This window comes from Haemaphysalis longicornis, unplaced genomic scaffold, assembly GCF_048455015.1.
Source record: "Haemaphysalis longicornis isolate Haplotype H1 unplaced genomic scaffold, Haemaphysalis longicornis Haplotype H1 scaffold_4, whole genome shotgun sequence".
Lineage (NCBI taxonomy): Eukaryota > Metazoa > Arthropoda > Arachnida > Ixodida > Ixodidae > Haemaphysalis > Haemaphysalis longicornis.
Window position 1 is genome coordinate 58233495 of NW_027526361.1, and position 12547 is coordinate 58246041.

The 12547-nt window shown below is 49.3% G+C and overlaps 1 protein-coding gene and 1 long non-coding RNA gene across 5 annotated transcripts in view; one reads left to right on the forward strand and one right to left on the reverse strand.

Moving 5' to 3' along the window:
- The window catches only part of LOC144178758 (uncharacterized), a 131530-nt gene that overhangs the window by 48421 nt on the left and 70562 nt on the right, over positions 1-12547 (forward strand). For 3 of the 4 annotated variants that reach the window (XM_077706865.1, XM_077706860.1, XM_077706864.1), the window contains exon 2: positions 4195-4272. The exons of the other annotated variant lie outside the window; for it this stretch is intronic. The gene's annotated coding sequence lies outside the window, so the exon portion shown is untranslated. The remainder of the gene's footprint in view (positions 1-4194; positions 4273-12547) is intronic. 4 annotated transcript variants of the gene reach the window in all.
- Positions 1-12547, reverse strand: part of LOC144178761 (uncharacterized) — an 86989-nt gene that overhangs the window by 13528 nt on the left and 60914 nt on the right. The gene's annotated exons all lie outside the window — the stretch shown is intronic.

The window sequence follows — 12547 nt, forward strand, 5'->3', positions numbered from 1 at the left end:
TAAACAGACGAGTGGTCTTGAAGTGAAGACATCTGGATTGTCTTTGTGGTAAACATCGCGCCCTGTACGCGCCCCGCAGTGGACGTTCGCGGATTCTTAACGCACCCGAACCTATGGCACACGTCCGTTTTCTTCTCTTCTTTTATTATTTTTTTTTTTTTTACGTTGATCGGAAATGTAGCATTCGTCGGCGAAATTAAGACCCGCGGCCTCGTGCACAGCTGAACGCCTCGGTTCTGTCAGGGCCGCTAGATAACGAATCTGGTCGGTTCTGATAGCACGAAGAGTGGGGATGAGGGACGGGACGGGGACGGGAGGGTGGGGGGAGTAAGTTATTTTAATGCGGAACGCGTTCAGGCGATTCTTCCGCGATTCTTCCGCACGTCATTCTCCTTCTGAGGTCAGGGTAGGAAAGTGGTAACGGCGCTTACCTAAAAGACGGTGTCTTCCCTGTCAGAAGGCACAGTCGCGTGTTGCTTCTGGGAAGAATTCCTGGGCTGATGAAAAAAAAAAAAACATGTTTAACGAAAACGCCCTGCGTGCGACAGCGTTCGGCTTTCGCTAAGGCGGTGCGCTTCTCTTTCGCGTTTTTATTTTCAAAATGAAGAATGGGGCCGCTGCTGGAAGGTTGTAACAATTTGATTTTAAAGCGGCGTTCCTCCCGCTGCCATTTTCTTTCAGTTGAGGTGTTCAATCGTACCGTTACGGTACAGCGTCACATGTACCCTGAGGGTGAACACGCACCAGCACAACTCCATTAACGGTGCGCACATTATTGAGCAAAACGCCTCGACCGCGGAGCAGGGGGAGTCGAATGCCATTATACGTGTTCTAAAACCGCATAAGTCGGTGACACTCGCGTACCCATATAAAGTGTTCGCTTGTTCGTTCAGTGCTTAGACAAGGTTCGTGCAGGTTCTTGAAAACCTTTGAATTTCAAAAGCTCGTTTCCAAGTCCTTGAAAGGCCTGGTATTTTTACAGACCCAAATCTTTGAATTTCCAGAGTTTTCCTCTTTGATAAGCATAAAACCGACATGAGGCTGCGTAAGGACTAAGTATATCTTGCTGGTTAATTTTCTTTCGAACATGAATGTTTCCATTCTGTACCACACGGTTATAATAAATTGTCGAAGAAGGAAGTGTCGCTCGAGCCATTGTTTCGAAAAGGTGACTTGTCTAAAGGCAAGTCCCATTGTTAAAACGTTGGCTCCAGCAACTTCGCCGTTTGTGTGTGTGTGTGTGTGTGTGTGTGTGTGTGTGTGTGTGGTGATTTATCATTTTTAAGTTTCCATGTTCCCCTGAGCTTCAGGCTTATTTGGATTTCTAGCAGACAATGTGGTCTTTGAAAAAGTCCTTGTAAATCTGAATTTTGGTCGTATAACCTAGCATAAACCGAGGTGTGAGATGTGCGCGTGTGCCGCAGGTTGGGCGCAGCGGACGGGATCGCTCAACACTTCCGCGAGCACTTCGCTTTTCGGGCACGACCGCTGTCGCCGTCAGCGAGATGTGGCGATCGTTGCTTGGCGGCTGCAGTCTACGTTCCAATTTCTCGCTCTCAAATCGGGGGTGCCATCGTTTATTTTTCGTTCCAGATTCGTTCCGACCCTGTTCGAGCACAGCCTGGTGTGTTTCACTAGTGTGCGGGATTCAAGTGCGCACTTGAATCGCGGCGTGAACGCTACCAGTGTTTGTGGCTGTTGGCCCAAAGTTGGGAGCGGCCCACGGCTCGCGTCGGCGTAACCAGTGTCTCGATATCGATGCACAAACTATTTCTGGAAAGTTTTCGCTCGTGTGCGTGCTCGGTCAGTTGTACGTGGACAATCCACGTAATCGTTCGCGAAGGCTTTAGCTCGCCAGGGTGACCGCTTCTTCCTTTGTTTGCTAAATGAAGCTGTAACACATAAGTAATGTGAACGTCCTGTTTTACAAGGGCTGCACTCTAATCGGCATCGGCAGGATACTATGTGGGTGCGCTGTGTTTCGAATCGGCCAGTGGCACACATCGGGTACGGAGTTCCTGGATGGAGGATGAGGCCATTTGAAGTTACACGGGGTGTCTCCCGGGAATGAATTTTTTTCCCTTCCCCTTTCCAACCTTGCATCTCCGGTATTGCGGGCCTATCTTTAGCCCAGACGCCGCACCTGCTTAGTGGCGTTCACTTAGACATCCGGTGCTGTCTGCGGTGTCGCATATGTAGGGCAAACAAAACAACGCCTTCAGTAAAGCCAAGTAGTAATGTTGCAAAATACGCGGTGGTTAGTTCGTACCATTTCAGATGGGCTGGAAGGAGGCATATGCGAACCATTCTGGCCTCGCTTTCTCGTGTTTTTAATATTTTTGTTGGTAAGCTGGGATCCGCCTACGCTTTCTGCGTCACATTTTTCAGAGCGAGCTCACCTATACTATGTACTGTCTTCCAAGGTCATTCATCGCGTCGCAGTGGCCTTTAGCCGCCGGAGCGCAAGGTGGCGGGTGTGACGTCACCCAGCGTGATCCGCTGCGCATGATCGGAGGCTCGCCGCTGCGGTACCACGTGACTAGGCGACGGTTTAACGGCTGCTTCGCCGGTGCTTGGTCGCTGGGCCTCACCATGGAAAGCCTAACTTTCATGAAACAGTGTGTGCATAGTCGTCGCAAAACCAAGCCAAACGTAACCAGTTTTACTACCTGCTGCCGTGGCCCAGTAGTGGCTAAGGCGTTGCGCTGCTGAGCACGAGGTCGCGGGTTCGATTCTTGGCCGCGGCGGCCGCTTTTCTGATGGAGGCGGAAAGCAAAAACGCCAGTGTGTGCGAAATTTCGGCGCACGTTAAAGATCCCCAGTTGGTCAAAATTAATCCGGAGACTACGGCGCGCCTCATCGCCTGAGTTGCGTCGGCTCGTTAAACCATACGATCATCATCGACTAGTTTTACCAGCTAGTGTTAAACCTGACCCATTTTTTTTATCCAGTATTGTCTGCTGTTTTTGTTGCCCGTGCTGCCCCAGAAGTTTTGGCACTTTCCTTATCGTTTTTTTTTTCTCGCGAATTCGGCGAGGAAGCTCCACGCACCCAACGACGCGCGCTAGGACGAGAAAAATATAAAATAGGGGAGAGCGGGAAGGTGCCTTCTCGTCGCTCCCGCCCGCGGTGGTCGGCCGGGGCGCGCTTTTCAATTTCCAGTTTCCCTGCGCGCGCTGCTGTGTAAAGTGTTCCGCGGGGTCCCCAAAGTGGGCCGCCGCGCCAGACCAGATAGCGCTCACGAGAGCTGTCGTCCTCTCCAGAAACGGCGGCCACGCGCCACCCAGGTTTTTTTTCCGCGGTCTTTATGGGCGACAGCGCCTATAAACTGGACACGACGGTGCACGCTGTGTGTGCGTGTGTGACACTGGCCGAAAACGCGAGGATGGGAACCTCTATGTTTGGGGGGTAACGATAAAAGGTTTCCCATCCACTCCGGACAATGTAGGGGTATTCTTTCCTGCGCTTGGTTTGAATTCCCCGAAAGTACGTTTTCTTTTTTTTTCTTTCTCCTTCTACAATAACTAGCCGTACTATATCGTGACTTTACAAGGCTGCGTGCCGAATTTGCATGGTTCTAACGCGCAGGTAAGTTTACACAGAAAAATTCGAAAAAAAAAAAGTAATTTGACGCTTAATTCTTCCGCGCACATGTAAACCATGATATAAACCACGTACCTGGCAGAGTACATTTTATTTGGAGCATGCAACTTTGGTGACAAAAATCACTTGTAATTCATAAACCGGCTTATCCAGCTAGTGCTGGCAGTAAAACTGGAGCAAGGAACATTGAAAGTGTTCGCGATTCGAAGTTCCTTGACCGACGTACATACTCATTGCAGTAGCTGACTAATTAAGGTTTACCCATTGAGGAATGGGTGCGCCAAAATTTACTCACGTGGTGCTGACGGATTGTGTTTAATCAAACTGAATTGGATTTAGGATGAGTTTGTGTCCATGGTCATCCATGCTGCTGGCCTTTTTTATGCTTATTTCGGTGTTGAACCCGATTGTAACGCGCACACAAGCTTAAAGGCTGCTTTAGCAACAAAATAGTGCGCGTAAGTATCGTTAAAATACGGTATATCTCAGTTGGTGTCGCGTTGGAGCATCTCACTCTGTACTTCAGTGGTCGTGTGGTAATGAGTTGTTTGCTTGGGCTAACCTGCTCTCTTTGCTCCTTGATTTGTGCAGCTTTTCTACATTTGGGGACCTTCCACACGCCCGGCATTCCTGTACAGACCAGGCGAAGCGATTGGAAGCCTACAAAAGGTGCGGAAGCGATTTCGGTGTTTGTGTGTACCCCACATCTCCGTAAGGAGGCGCCTCACGTAAGGGAGCGCTTCACGGGAGCGCCTAAGAGCAGCGCTAATATTAAACGAAGAGTGTAAAACATAGGTTTACTAGTTTCTTTTTAGTTTCTTTTTTGGTAAGATGACGCGTAATCACTCCGCTACAAAGGGGATACCACTATCAGTCATCATCATGTAGCGTAGGATGACTTTTCTTTGTCAAGGGAACAGCGCCAGCGTAGAGATGTGATGGATGCCATTTGCAGTAACGTCAGTGCTGCGTAGGTTCGTAATGAGGGCGAATAAATTCAAGCATGTATTGGAAGAACTTTTCGGGGAATTGTAGATAAAGGAGGCGAAATAGGCGCTTTAAGCATAACTCGTCTGTTAATCGACCAGATTTAGGGGAAATCCCCAAGGTGGAGTAAGTTTCTATCAAGGAAAGTTTGACATCCACCTGAGTGCAGCCATACGGCTACGAAGGAAAGCTATACAGCTTTCTCAGAAACTTCGCAGTTGAAGAAAAATTCGTCCTGTTCCAGGATGATCCTGATCCTGGACCAGGACGAATCCTGATCCTGGACCGAGACGAATTTTTTTCAACTGCGAAGTTTTTGAGAAAGCTGTATAGTTTTCCTTCGTAGCCGTATGGCTGCACTCAGGTGGATGTCAAACTTTCCTTGATATAATTCGCCTGTGTTACTACGGTGCATTAACATTTCAGTGGATGGGGATAGGCCATTATGAGTGGCATTATTTGACATTATAGAGGGGAATGGTGCCGTGCAAATGGAAAATTGCTGGGGAGTATTCTTATGGCCTATAGATGACGAGGGAATACATTTACTAGAGGTGAATGCATCGTCACAATAGGGTGCACCTGACGTGGGAAGGACGGAAATGCACGCGGCAGCGAGTCAGTTCGTTCCAAGAAATTGTGGGAGAACGCAGCGTGTATGAACAGGTGGTTGATCTCGTACAAAACAGACGCGCGCATGTACATCTCGCTTGCGGTAGTGTATTGACTAGATATGAAAATTGAGTAATAACGAGCTAGTTCGGCTAACGGGGGATAAGGAGCCGGTAGAATTCATTGCAAGAGAGGCCTTGGCCGTGCAGTCCGCGCGAAACTCTTTCGCTTCCTACACACTCTCGTCGGCAGCCCCTTCTTAAGATTCAGCGTAGCCACGGCAGCCGCATAATTTGCGCGTGCAAGATGGTGCCAACAGGTTTTTTCTTCTTTTTTCACTCACACCTCGCTGCGTCAAGCGCGCTATTGCGTGCGCGCTGCAGTGTTGCAAGAGCTGCTGCTGCTGCTGCTGCTTCATCGGATCTCGCGAGGAGTACGCAACGCACGCGTCGTTACGAAAGCGCCCGCGGTATGGCTGCGCTCGTCCTGCAGCTCTGCATGCGTCCTTAGCCGCCCTTGACATTGGCCGCCGTTACGACGCGCAGCGTCGAGCGAGGAGGAGGAGGAGGCTGCGCGCATAGCACGCAGCTGAAAACTCGCTCCGCGCGCGAGCTTGCGCAGCTGCAGTGCACGTACGGGCTTCGCTGCGCTGCTAGCGCGCGAGCGCGCGCATTTGAAACGGTGCCAAGCGCGCCGTTTCGGCGACGACGCGAATGCGAAATATGTCCGGATGGCGCGCGGACTCCCGCTACCACGTGGCCGCCAGTGGGTTTATTAATGGAGATAGGTCTCGGGAAGCCTGATCCCGGGCTTCTTCCTCCCTCTGTGGTGCGCGAAACGAGTGCGATTTCGTTACGTGACGACTGCCAGCGCACTGTCGGGCGACAAACGAGCAGCAACCATGCGCGAGCGTTCTTTGTTTCCGAAACGAACAAGCGGGAGGAGAATCGCGCGTGCGGATTTTCACTAGTCGCGTTGACTGGGTGGTTCGATTCCCAGCCGGTTGTTGTACTTTTTGGTTCGAGAGACAGAAAGAGAATAAACTTTAATTAAAACAAGGAAATGCTTCAGAGAGGCGTCCAAGGCTCTCTTCCAAAGCTCCGTGGAAAGGTGGATGTTAGGGGGAGTCTAGAATAGACATGACGCAGCCGCCCACCGTTTGTCTGAGAGTCCCAGGCTCTCCACAGAAGCGACAAAGTGGAGAAAAGTGTGTCCGGTCAAAGAGGTGGAGTCTGGTGGGATGTGGGAAGGTGTTGACCTGCAGGGCGCGCAATAATCTTTCCTGATCCCTCGGTAGCGATTTGTGGGGTGAAGAGTAGGTTTTACGGGACAGTCTTTCCCGGCCGCCGTGGCGGCCTCTCTTCAGATGGAAGCCAAAAGGAAGGAGAACATCCCGTGTGTCTAGATTTCAGCGGACGTCAAAGATCCCCGGGTGGTCGAAATTAATCCGGAGCCCTCCCTGTACGACGCTCTTCATAGTCAAGGTGTAGCTGCGGCGCGTTAAAATTAAACCCTGTAATCTGGACACCTGTATCTTTTTGTAGCTCGCTTCGCTGATTACCTCCTAACATATATGTGGAGCTTCAGCATTCCTTCCGTTCGGCATTAAACGTGTTGGTGCTGTAATTGACTAAAGGCGAATTTACGTGGTTAGTTTGTCCGCCACCCTGTCAACATCTCCGGACATCCGAACATTTATGGAGGGAATATATCGAAGAAATTAGTTTGTTTTGTTTCACCCGGGACGCGGAACACTTAGCGCCTTTCCTCGAGGGTGCTTTGGGGGCGTGTTGTGTGATAGCTTCGAAGCGCTTACATTTCATAGAGCACCACGAGCCCACGAGCTGTACAAAACTCTGTGGGTGCAGGACCGGTCATCTGGTCGAATCGTCACGATTTCTCTGTAACTCGCGTCACAAACGCATTATAACGCCCCGCAGCTTGCTAATCCTAGGTCTTTCTAGCTTCGGATGGGACCGCGTTGACGCTGGTATTGGCTAGAGGCAAATTTACGGAAGATCCGAGAAATAAGAGCTTCTCTTCTGTTTCATCGAGGCTGTGGAACACTATTTCTGCCCGTGGCTGAATAGTTACCATAGTCGCGCCGGCGTTTCAGTGCATGCGCGGTGGCGTTCGGTTGCATACTGAGCGTCCAGTCATGAAGGCGCGGCTCTACTGCTCTGTGAAGCTAAAGCACCCGCCTATACCGTACTTCCTTTTTAGATTCTGAGCCCCCAGGACGCTGAGCATTTCCTGCCCGTCTCATTTCACGAGGAAAGCTCTTACGAGCTGACATTTGAACGCAAATGGGATTAGAATCTTGGCTCTATAGATCCTCCCCACTTTTATTTTTCTTTCCTCGGTTTTGTGGGGCCTCGTCCTGTATTTTCAATTACGTGCATTTCATCAGTGCACAAATAAACAACATTCCCATTATGGACACTGCAGGTTGAAAACATTAATCGGAATTCATTCCTGTAAAGTGGCTTCGGTTAAGCAACAGCCTCTTCATCCAGACCCGTGGAAAGAAAACGGATACTACAAGGCGTACAGGCAAAAGAATGGGGAAAAAAGAGAACATTGATTCTATTCGCATTTCATTGACTTCTAAGGAGATCTTCTCCGGGCCAAGTGGCCCGAGGCGGCGGGAGCAGAAACCGCCGTTTGCTCTTTTGATATGTTATTCGCCGAGCTCGGCGTTCGGAGCTCGCTCCCGTGATGTTCGCTTAACCAACTGGGCGCAAGCTTCGGATACTGATGTATTTCACGCTCCCGTGTTGACTATTTCGTTTCCCGGGATTCGGGCCGTCTTTATGCACAAACATATCTGGAAGAATCACTGTGATTCGTCGTCATGACACGCGACTCGCTGTGGTGTCCCTAATGCGTTGTGCTGCGTTGGCCAAGGACGCGGGTTCGACTCTCTTCCGCGGTGGCTGTTTTTCAGGGTGGCGGCGAGAAGCGAACAGGCCCGGGTGTCGACATTTCGGCGCATGTCCCCGGGTGGTCAAAGTTAATCCGCAGCGTTACGGTGTGCTCCGGCACGCGGTAACATTTCGGCACCGTGCACACTAGCTTTTCGTTGTCTCGAGCTATAGAGAGTTTTGGGAAAAGAAAACTGCGGGTGGTTTCTTGTTGTTCGACTCTAGTGCAGCAGACTCGCTACGGCCGCGGCAGCTACGATACTATCTGCCGGTCTGCTTTACTGTAAACGTACTGAAAGCGAAAAGCTTTTGGCGTTGCGAAATCAGAGGGCGCGGGGATAGGTTGTATTTTGTCGGAGAGTATAAGAGTTGGGGGAAGCATTGTAGTTTTATGTTTTAAAAGGGCCATGACGAAAAATTGCAAGTTTAATTAATAAAGTAGCTTACGTTGTGCTGCTGAACACGAGGTCGCGGTTTCAATTCTCGAACGCGGCGGCCGCTTTTCTGATGGAGGAGAAAAGCATAAACGCCCGTGTGTACGAGATTTCGGCGCACGTTAAAGACCCTAAGGTGGTCAAAATTATTCCGGAGCACACCACTACGGCGCGCCTCATCGCCTGCGTTGCGTCGGCGCGTTAAACCCCACAATCAACCAATCAATAAAGTAGCTCACATTGTCCCGATAACGATGATGTCACTTTTATCACAATCCTATAACAATAATGTAGATATTATGGAAACCAGATGAAGCAGTGGCGACAGCCCAGCCAATTTCTGGCGAAGTCTCTATGACGTCGCCGAATCTTGTTTGTGCGATTGGCGGCCACCGATCGCCGAGAAACACGATTGGGCTATTGTGGCGGGAGTGCAGCTTCGTTTGATCGTATCTCTTGAATGCTAATGTGCAGATAACACACTGATAACTGTGTTGTTAGTGCTGACCCATATGTGAGGTCACATGTGCCCAAATAGATAGCTTGCACTGACGTCACCGTTAGCTACTATCCCGAAAGGCTGCTCACTTATCTGGTGTTCTTATCTTTCGGAGCACTAAACAAGCTGGAACTGGGTCACAAGAAAGGGTTGCGATGAGTTCATGTGCAAGCTACGTATTACGTCACTGTAGCGCGAATGAAAGTTCGTTAAAACCTCTGAAGCTTTTCGGTCACAAAAAGCGTATTTCCTGGCTGGAATAGAGGTGAGCGCGATACAGATTGCTAATTCTTTCCAACTGAACCCCTTGAATTTTTTTTTTGTGACCCCTGTGAGCGACGTTGGTGATCGGGGTCGGGGCGAACCAAAAAAATTCCCGGGCATCTCCACTAACGTGAACCCGGGGCAGGGGCGAAGCACGCAGTGTGTAAGTGTATTCTTGGCGCCTTGGCGTTTTTGCCCATGGAGATGAAACCGTTGGGGGGTAGAGGTATACAGCGTTGTTGTAAGTCTCCTGTCTTTGAAGCACGAAGCGTTCCAGCGCGAGGCGTTGGAAAACGAGTGTCCCGGTGTTTGAGTTCCGTGACTACATGACACTACGACTGAGACGACGACGACGACAGCCCGACCCCTTAAGAGGCTTCGCCCCTAAAGCGGCAAACAATGCACCGGCCAGCTACACGATCGAGGACTACAGTATGACGACGGGTCCGCGGGTGAATATGTGTGAGCGGAGCGGTGAGGGGCGGTTGTTTAGCTACCTGCGCTATCTCTTGACGTCACGTGAAGAGTGACCCGCGTGTTTGAAATTCAGGCGAGCGCGGCCGCGGGCATTTTGCGTCTCCGGGCTGTTGCGTGATCTCGCCCGCTGTGCTTTAATCGCTCCTGGGCGACGCCGTCGGGACCACCCTCCTCCCCAAGGTCCGTCGCTTGTCCGGCGGGGCTTATTTATTGCTGTGTTTGTCGATCGGGGCGGCGGCGGCATCCCTTCTTTTTATCCCCTGCGAAGGAGTGAGGCAGCAGCTCTGCATGTGCGATTCGCGGTTGTCATTGCGTAATGCACTTTGTAAATGCCAAATGCGCAGTGCATTGCGTGTTCGGCTAAAGTTGTACATTAAGGAGCGTTCGCCTTCAGATAAATCGAGACTGCTTTGAGAAGCGTACTTTCTGCAGTGACCCTAATTTCGGTGCACCTGCCTTTTTTTGTCTCATCCTTTTGTTAGTTTAAAATTTACAACCCTTCATGGGCCATCTGTTGTAGCGTGTGTTTGGGTTTAATGTGCTTTCTTCTGTTCCTATGTTCTTTTTCCCCTTTCTCTTCTCGCTATAGAAATATGTGCTCAAAGGTGTTATCTTGCTGTCTTACGTTTGTTGAACTGTATGACACCCCTCCCCTCTACGGATGTCTCCGCTGTCATCCGCCTTTCTTTCCTATCTGGGCCGTTTGAGCACTTTATCTACTTTTGGTTTCACGTTGCTCACGGAGCAGCACACACCAACTGCAAACTTCCGTTATTGCCTGTACGTACCCGCCGACACCTGTCTCCCGTTCAATTTACACTTTTGGGTGCATGTTTTTTTTTTCTTTATTCCACATTGTTCATAGATGGACGCGCACTTCCGTTGTGCCTGCACGTGCTGCCTATATGTTATCGGTCACCTACCTCGCGCTCGCTTAGTTGGGGTCTTTCCGTGCAGTCAGGACACCTGCATTTTTGAGCCAGCGTTTTGTGCCTTTTTTTTCTCCCTTCTTCGCTCTCTTGTTGAAAAACGAGCACAGCCCGATTGTATATACATACGCCCTCCCTCCCCCTTTTCGAAACACCTTCCTCTCTTTCCCACCGTTTACAGTAAAGGTACATTAGAAATGTGATCTAAGTCTGTATAGCAGTAATATGATGTAAACCTCACTCTGATGAAGGCGAGTCCCTTGCCGATACGTGAGTAAACATATTTGTTGCTGCTTTTGCCGTATGTTCTACTATATGATCAAACTGTACATATTGAGGGAGATGTGCAAGGACAGCCGTCACACGGAATTCTCAGAGGCAGTCCAAACAGCGCGTTTATTCCTTGCGGCAACTCAACTCCATCCCCAGGAATGCTGATGTGGGGTATATGAGAAACAGAAGTGCAAGGTGAATTGAACACAACAGTGTCAGGCACTTTCCATGTGTCCTTGAAACGGGCACTAGCGCAGCGCCAAGATTGATGCTCAATATATATATATATATATATATTCACCCGGCGGGCATTTTTTCACCACTTTCTTTTCGACTCAAAAAATTAATCTCTTTCTATGACCCACCACCCCCTCCCCTTTGCTTTCCAAGGTTTTCTTGACTGCCAACCCTTATTTTCTGTCTTATTTCACGGAGCCCCCTCATTTCCTGATTGATTTTTGATTTTAGGGTTTAACGCGCCGACGCAACGCAGGCGATGAGGCGCGCCGTAGTGGAAGGCTCCGGATTAATTTTGACCACCTGGGGATCTTTAACGTGCGCCGAAATCTCGTACACACGGGCGTTTTTGCTTTTCGCCTCCATCACAAAAAAGCGGCCGCCGCGGCCGGGAATCGAACCCGCGACCTCGTGCTCAGCAGCGCAACGCCTTAGCCACTGAGCCACCGCGGCGGGTGCCCCTCATTTCCCATTTTCTGATTCGCTATATATATATATATATATATATATATATATATATATATATATATATATATATATATATATATATATATATATATAGAGACAGTGCTCAAAAGCGCTATGCTATCTCCTACCCTTGCAAGGAGATTGGCCGTCATGCAATAACGGCAAGGAAGATGAAGCACCGGTGAACTGGACAGGCATCATATTCAGCGTGGACCGCGAGAAGAGCGCGTGAGAGCCAGCCGTGTGCCCCGCTTGCTTTGGACTGCCTTCTCTGAGCATCCTGCCGCATTTCCTTCCGCAATAAACCCATCTTACAATATATATATATATATATATATATATATATATATATATATATATATATATATATATATATATATATATATATATATATATATATATATATATATATCAGGGTGTCGAACCGAAAAAAATACCGGTTCGGTTACGGTTCGGGTTCGGGTGAAATAATTTCGTTCCGGTTCAGTTCCGGTTCGACAAAATCACGTACCGAACCGGTTCGCGAACCGGTTCGGGAGCTTGAACCGGTTCGCGAACCGGTTCGATTAGTTGAATTATCACTAAAATTAGAAAAAAAAAACATTTACTAGTTTAAAACGACCGTCAAATCAAAACACAAACTGACATTCAAAATGGTGCTGCTCCCCAAGGGCAGTGGCGCAATTGCAAAGGAAACTTTAAACAATTAGGAGATATTAGAAAAACACATGAAGTGGCGACGATTTACCACCTTCTTTATCGCTCAGACTTTCTGTTGTCCTAGCAACTATTCATAAAGCCAACGCCAAGAGATATGATGGTGGGATATATTTTCTGTCC